The sequence below is a fragment of the Drosophila mauritiana genome, chromosome 2L (assembly GCF_004382145.1).
Source record: "Drosophila mauritiana strain mau12 chromosome 2L, ASM438214v1, whole genome shotgun sequence".
NCBI lineage: Eukaryota > Metazoa > Arthropoda > Insecta > Diptera > Drosophilidae > Drosophila > Drosophila mauritiana.
The window spans coordinates 14,473,185-14,479,879 of NC_046667.1; positions in this window are offsets into that span (position 1 = coordinate 14,473,185).

Sequence of the window (6,695 nt, forward strand, 5' to 3'; positions counted from 1 at the left end):
GAGCATACAAAAAAGTGGAGGAATTGACCACGCAAACAGAAAACAGACCTGCAAATGCAATTGTTAACGGCAGCCGACAGTTGGTTTTGCAAATCGTTTGACAAGCCAGAGGGAAAAAATTGAAAAAATGTATAAATATAGCGTGTATATAGAATAAATATTCTGCGGTCGCGTTCGCATTGCAAACAAATGATGCGTAGAGCGAAAGTATAAGCCGGATGGCTCCTGGTTTGCCAAAAGGTCGCCCAGTGTTTTTGGTTTTAAATTGCTTGTGAATTACGTGCTAAATGCATTCAGGCCAGAGCCAACAAAGCCTTTCAAAGTTGCGGTCTCTGCGAAATGATTATTAATACTATATGGCCTTTTTTCGGAGCTTTCCACACTGATGATTATTAATATTTATCGCAACTTACAACTTTGCATTGGCTTAATGACAGGCGCTGCGGTTAATTGGAATTAGCCGCATTAGCGGAATTTAAATATGGCATTACAATCAATTGACACTGGATGCGGTTTTGGCCAACCTCACAGGAATTGAAACTATATTTATGGGTTATAAATAAATTAATCATTCTAAGCCTGAATATATAACGAAGCACACGGTAACATAGATTTTATTACCTAACAATATTTATGCTATATTTTTATTCCCAAAAGTGGATAAACGTTACTCAGAGCAAAATGTTAATCTGCTTTAATTTGTCCCCGAAAACATGTTTAAGTATAGTCCAGATTGTGGAGGACAATTCCTTTAGCTTGCCATTTCCACCGCTCAGCGTTGTCGTCGGTTGAATTGGCCAAACAATTGCCGCTTTTATTGCACTGCATAAAAATCATTAATTACAACAAGACTGAATGAAATTTAAATGTCGAAAAAGGAAAAAGCCAAGTAAGCACAACGAAGAAAAGCGGATGGCACAGGCGACAGAAGCGTAGAAGGAGATGGAGATGGTGGGCACGGAGCACAAATATTGAAGAGCAAATTGAATTTTCATATGCGGAACGCAAAAGGTACAAATGCGTGCGGGCATGGGCGCAAGGGGCGTGGCACCGCCCTACAGGGTCCGAAGTTGTGTTTTTTTTTATTATTTCTGTTCACGTGGAGCACAGCACTCACAGGGAAACTCTCATACTTGCACCTTCAACAGTTTTATTTTATGGTGGGTGGTGGTGGGCCACAGCATTTTTGCTTTTTATGTTCGACAGATTTTCGTGTTGGTATGTGAAACATGCTGATTCCCAGTGATTACAACTGTTGTATTCCTGGACCTAGACCACCGTTCCACTGCCCCAACATCCCGCAAATCGTCCTGGCCCCCTATACTCGATTCCACTCACGGGGTGGCGAAAAGCACACATATACAGATAAATAAAAAAGAACAACAAACACGGAGTTTTCCTGTGTGGGTGAGGCGAGCATTGCGAAAATTTCGTACACGAGACCCTGAGCAAATGGAGCTAAAAATATCATTGTTACGAAACCGACTTGAGCGACATGATATCCTGTAAAGAAGAGCAAGTAAGTTTTCTTACCAAATGTAATTGATTACCTATTGCGTTAATTTTTAAGTTAATGTTAATTACATTACTATTGGTGAAAATAAGAATATTTACATGACAGACAAATTTTGAAATATGCTAAAATATTTTATAATGAGTAAATATATATTTATTGAAATATTTTGTAAGTTATAGCTTCTAAAGCTGATGTGGAAGATACTGAAGAGCACGTCAACACCGTGTCCTTACCCAACAAGTACCTGAACAAAAAAGAGAAAGTTTTCCACTGCTCGTTACAATTTTCGTGATGTTCTGCTGACAACTCAACAGAGATCAAGTTATTATATCCGTATGTGTGCGCTGGTGGGAGATAAAGCTATATATAGATATGCGTAGGGACCAAGTGACAGGGGTATAAATAGAGGGGGATTTTGACGCGGTTGTGGGCATCAGGGCTCAGAACGAGATCGAGCCAGGGACCGTGACCATTGCCGGACCTGCACCGTTGACAATTAAGGTGAATGAATATTTTAATATTGGCAAACAGATTACACATGTGCACAGACATCCAGAGGATGAAACTGTGGAGGTGCGGATACGAGTATGGCTTTATGGAATGGGGCGTACGGGGAGAACGGAGGGCTCTTGGAGTAATGGCGTAAAATTTAATTCAATTGAATTGTTGGCACAATGCACCAAAAGCACGCGAAACGACGCATTCGATCAGGTTTTAAAAAATATTTTTATTATTCTTTTTGCCGGCATCAGCAGAAAAAAAGTTTTAAATGAATATATGTGCGAGAAGAAATGAGATTTTTTCCTTTAATTACGGTGTTACTTTATTTATTCTTTTCTCCAATATGTCCATAATTAAAGGAAGGCAAACTTTGCAGAATTAACTGAGCGGTTTCTGTTATTTAACAGGAACAATGATAATTAAAAAGGCTACAGAAAAAGCGTAAAGTCAACTGAAGAGTCGAAAGAGGAAAGCTGATTTTATAAGACTTTGTATAGATGGAAATTGCATTTTCGGTATTGATTGATTTTATTTTCTTTGAAATTTTAGTCATCATTTTAAGATACTCTTCTCATATTTCATAATATTCAACGAGCCTTGGCTATGGTAGAATATGAAAATATCCTTGTCAAGAACAGGATTGCATTGCGGGAGGCTCGGCTTTGCTGTCCTTTTGAGCCACCAACAGTTATGTGAGTTACCCATCGACGATGATGTCGATGATGATAATGGGACGGAAGTTCCTTTTTCGGGGAGCTGTGTGAAGTGGGCAGTGTTCAACTGGCAGATTAATCTGCACAGAGAAAGAGTGAAGGGGTTCGTGCCGAATTTCTAATCAAAATTGCCGCAAAACAGCAGTTGCAGCAGGCAAAAACGGATTGTTTCGGGGCTGCGCTTTCGAAGAGTGGAAATGGGGTATGAGTGCCTAGTCGTGTGTGTGTGTGCGTTTAAGGGAAAATCAAAAGCGCTTTGGTTGGCACTAAAACTTGATGAAAATCGATTTTAATTACAAAGTCAATGCGCGTAATTGCTTTTGCACCTAACTCAAGTGGGGAGCACTTTGATATGATTTTTCCTGCCACTGGACATCGGAGCGAGTTGGTAGCTTAAAAATTGAATGATTAATTCTCGAAGGGAAGACTTAAATCCTGTTAAAAGCTTTTAATTTAGTTCAAATAACTATACTGTAACTAAAGCTTTTTGGAAATTATGTGGTTGAAGTTGCATAATTTGGTTCGTAAATTATTGCTCAATAGACGAATTATATGTTCGCAGCCAGCAAACGCGCGAACCTAACTTTGGAATGAATTCCAACGGCCTACGTGGCGGGTACTTGATACGCCCAACTCAAAAATTCACCGATGTAGAGGCGCTGGACTGCAAAGGAATATAAGTGGTTGTGGTTGAAAAATTGTGGCCAATAGTACGAACTGAAATTTGGGCCCACTATTTGTTTGTCTACTAATTTGGCCCAAATTCATTGCTGTTTCTATCGCAAATTGTTGGAAAATTTCGCAGTTGCGTATTAAAAAAATATTTATAAATGATTCGGATTCAAACGAAACACCGTGTAAAGTTGCTAAATATGTAGCTTACCTAACTACAGGTTTTTTGTCGGCCTTTTATAGCGGCTTCAACATTCGACCAATAAAATGGGTTATTCGCCTGCTTTTTACGTTTTAATTTGTAAAAATGTCAAAAACCCGCACATAAGCTCTTGCATCAACTAAAAAAAACAGACAAAGCATCGCATTAAGCGTCTGCAGCAGTCTTGATTTAAATGAAATTTAACTTTCTGCATATTAAAAAAGTTTCGCATTATTCATCCGAAATAAGAAAAGTTTTTCGTTCTTTTTCGTTCATTGCCTTGCTGATGGTAAATTTTGTAGTGCTTTTTTATTATTATAGAGAAATAGGATGGCTTACGTTTCCCTTGAATTAGAAGCGGCTATTTGTATTTACCGATAAAAGGTCTGATCGGTTCGAAAGTTATCCAAAATTCAAGATAATTGTCAAATTACTATCACATAAGATGGCTAGATATTCATGCTTTGGTTTCTGATGGTTTTATATAGTTTGTCTTAAGAAAACTTAAGTTTGAAAGAATTAACTTATTTTGCTTTCGCGATTGTAATTTTAAATTTCGCAATTCAAAAAATATCGTTGCACTTCGTCGTGTATCTTTGGTTTTCAGCTAACTTTTCCGAAGCTTTCCCAAAATGTGCGGCAAACTAAAGGAACACTTCCCAGCCACTTGCCAAACTGCAGAGCAGTTGGCTTCGGGTCTACCCTTCTCCAGAATCCCTGCTCTGTGCGTTATATTTTATGTTGAATTATGGCGCCTATTGTGTTTGGCTGTGTGTGGATATCTTCTTCAGGGGCGTGCCATTTGCAACGTGTTTTATTTACAGACGAGGGCGTGCAAAAAATTAGCACTACCACTAACAGTTGTGGGTGGTTGGGAATGGGGGAATGGGGAGCCCAAGCCAAATGGCTGTGCTCAGGTAAAGGTAAACTAACCGAGCCAGCCGAGAGGCTGTGGTTCTGCTCAAACTTGCTTATGAAGATTTATGTGATGTTGTTCTTGCTTCGCTGCCTGCCCCAGACAAGAACAAAAAGGCAAAAATAGCTAAATAAACAAAAGAAAATCTTTCCCTAAAAAGAACAAAAACTATGGCAAAGCAACCGTGAAGACGTGAGTGCTGGGAAAATTTCTTGTCGCCATGCCTTCGCTCGATTTTTCTTCTTCGCATTTATTTCGGTTTTTGGATGAGCATGCAAAATAGGAAATTCAATGTCGTCTTATTGGAGAATGCGTTTGCTACAGTGGTTAGTAAATGTGTAAACAAAACTCGTTTCAAAACTGAAGCATTCTCAACTGAATGCAATATATACATTATGATCTTCCTCTGGGGTATTTAAATGTTTTACCTACATGAAACTATTAGGTGACGTAAGCAGTTAAAATACAAGCGCCACTTTTCCCCTACCTTTTTAACTCTTTTTAAAAGGTTTGAGGCAATTAGTTCAGTCTACAACTTATTTGGTAAGGAGTAAATACACACGTGAACGCCACAACGACTGTTCAGAAAAACAATCAATGAAATGGCTTAAGCCACTTTCCACTGTGCGCAGCGATATCAATTGCAATAAATTCCGAGTCATAAACATGCCCTCAGCCTTGCCTTGGTGTCTGGTTAGTTGGCCCTCGAAACGGAACGGAAACCTGATCGCACTTTTTGTTGGCCCTTTCACACGGAAGTGATTTGCGCTTTTCCCGTTGCCGTTGCCACTTTCGCCAGCTTTCCGCTTTATTCTTTTCTTTTCTCAGCTTTTGATAAATCAAATGCGCTGCTGATGTCAACGATGCGTCGTCATCATTGAACTCCGCTTCGAGCACAACTCATTGTCGTTGGAGAGAAAGGAGCCATTGGATCCCGGGGTTCCCGTAGGAGCAGGGCCAGAGGAGCAGCCGGCGCAGAGGAAGCGGCACGAAATTGAAGCTCTCATTGGAGCCGGCTGTTGTATTGGCACTTGAAAGCCAGCGATAAGGAAGTCAAATTGTATGGCAGCCCTCAACAATGGGCCGCACACTCCGGCGTTTAGTGCATCTGAGGAAAAAGGCATTAGCCCCCGCCACGCGCTCTAATGCTCAAGTGCACTTCCCTTCCTGCCAATCTGCCCCGGTCTCGAGTCCAGTCTAGCGTTATTTTCAGTAACCCTCAAGGGTTGTATCTCCTGCTCCTGTAAAACACACCTCCTAGGCGACATGGAGAAGTCGGACTTTAAGTTTGTGAAACCCTTCAATTCTTAAGCATATAAATAAACTTCTTAAATGTGGCAACTCTTTAAGAAAGCCAATTGTGTGGGCTACATTAGGAAGCTAACTCAAATAATTTTTATGAACTTAAATAGTTTAGTTCCTCAAGTTTCCAGTAGTTGCTCATGGTCCCGTAGAAAACCGTAAATCATTGACAAAAATGTTTGCACTGAAAACGGTTTGTCTCGATTTCCGATGCTTGCGTCATAAATCTCTCACTGACTGGCACTTTATTAATTCACGATTAGAGCGGAGAGTGAGAGAGGAAGTTGTGCACCGATTGTAATTAACTGGCAAACTAGAATCGATGTCCGCCTTACCGCCTTAGTCCCGCTTTATTCGGCCACCACACGGATGCACACGATTCGATACGTAAATCATTTTAAATGGCTTTTTGAGCATTCGTAAATGGTTCGATGTTCTCCCCAGACATATCTGCCCTTCCATTCGACCCTGTCCCTCTGCATACGTTCTGACCACTTTCTGCTACGGATCTCCATCTAGCTATTGTTTATTTCAATGTTTGTTTACTTCGTCGCTTTGTTTGAATACCCTGAGCAAACCGTTTTCAACACCTGGCAATTAAAAGTAACCATATTAAATAGGTTTTAGGTTTCATTACGTATTGATATTTACTTAAATTCAGTGTCATTTTTTTTACGTCTAGTTAGCTAAGTTATACATAAAGAAACACAAGATAATTTATTAACACAGGGATTCTGCGAAAAGTGTTTCAACAGTGAATAATGAAGTGCGTGGTAATTATTGTCATCAAATTATTACTCTTTGAAGTCGAAATGTATCACAAATCAAATTACTTATGGCTCATCATGAGAGATTCCCTTGTGCTTGTTCGTA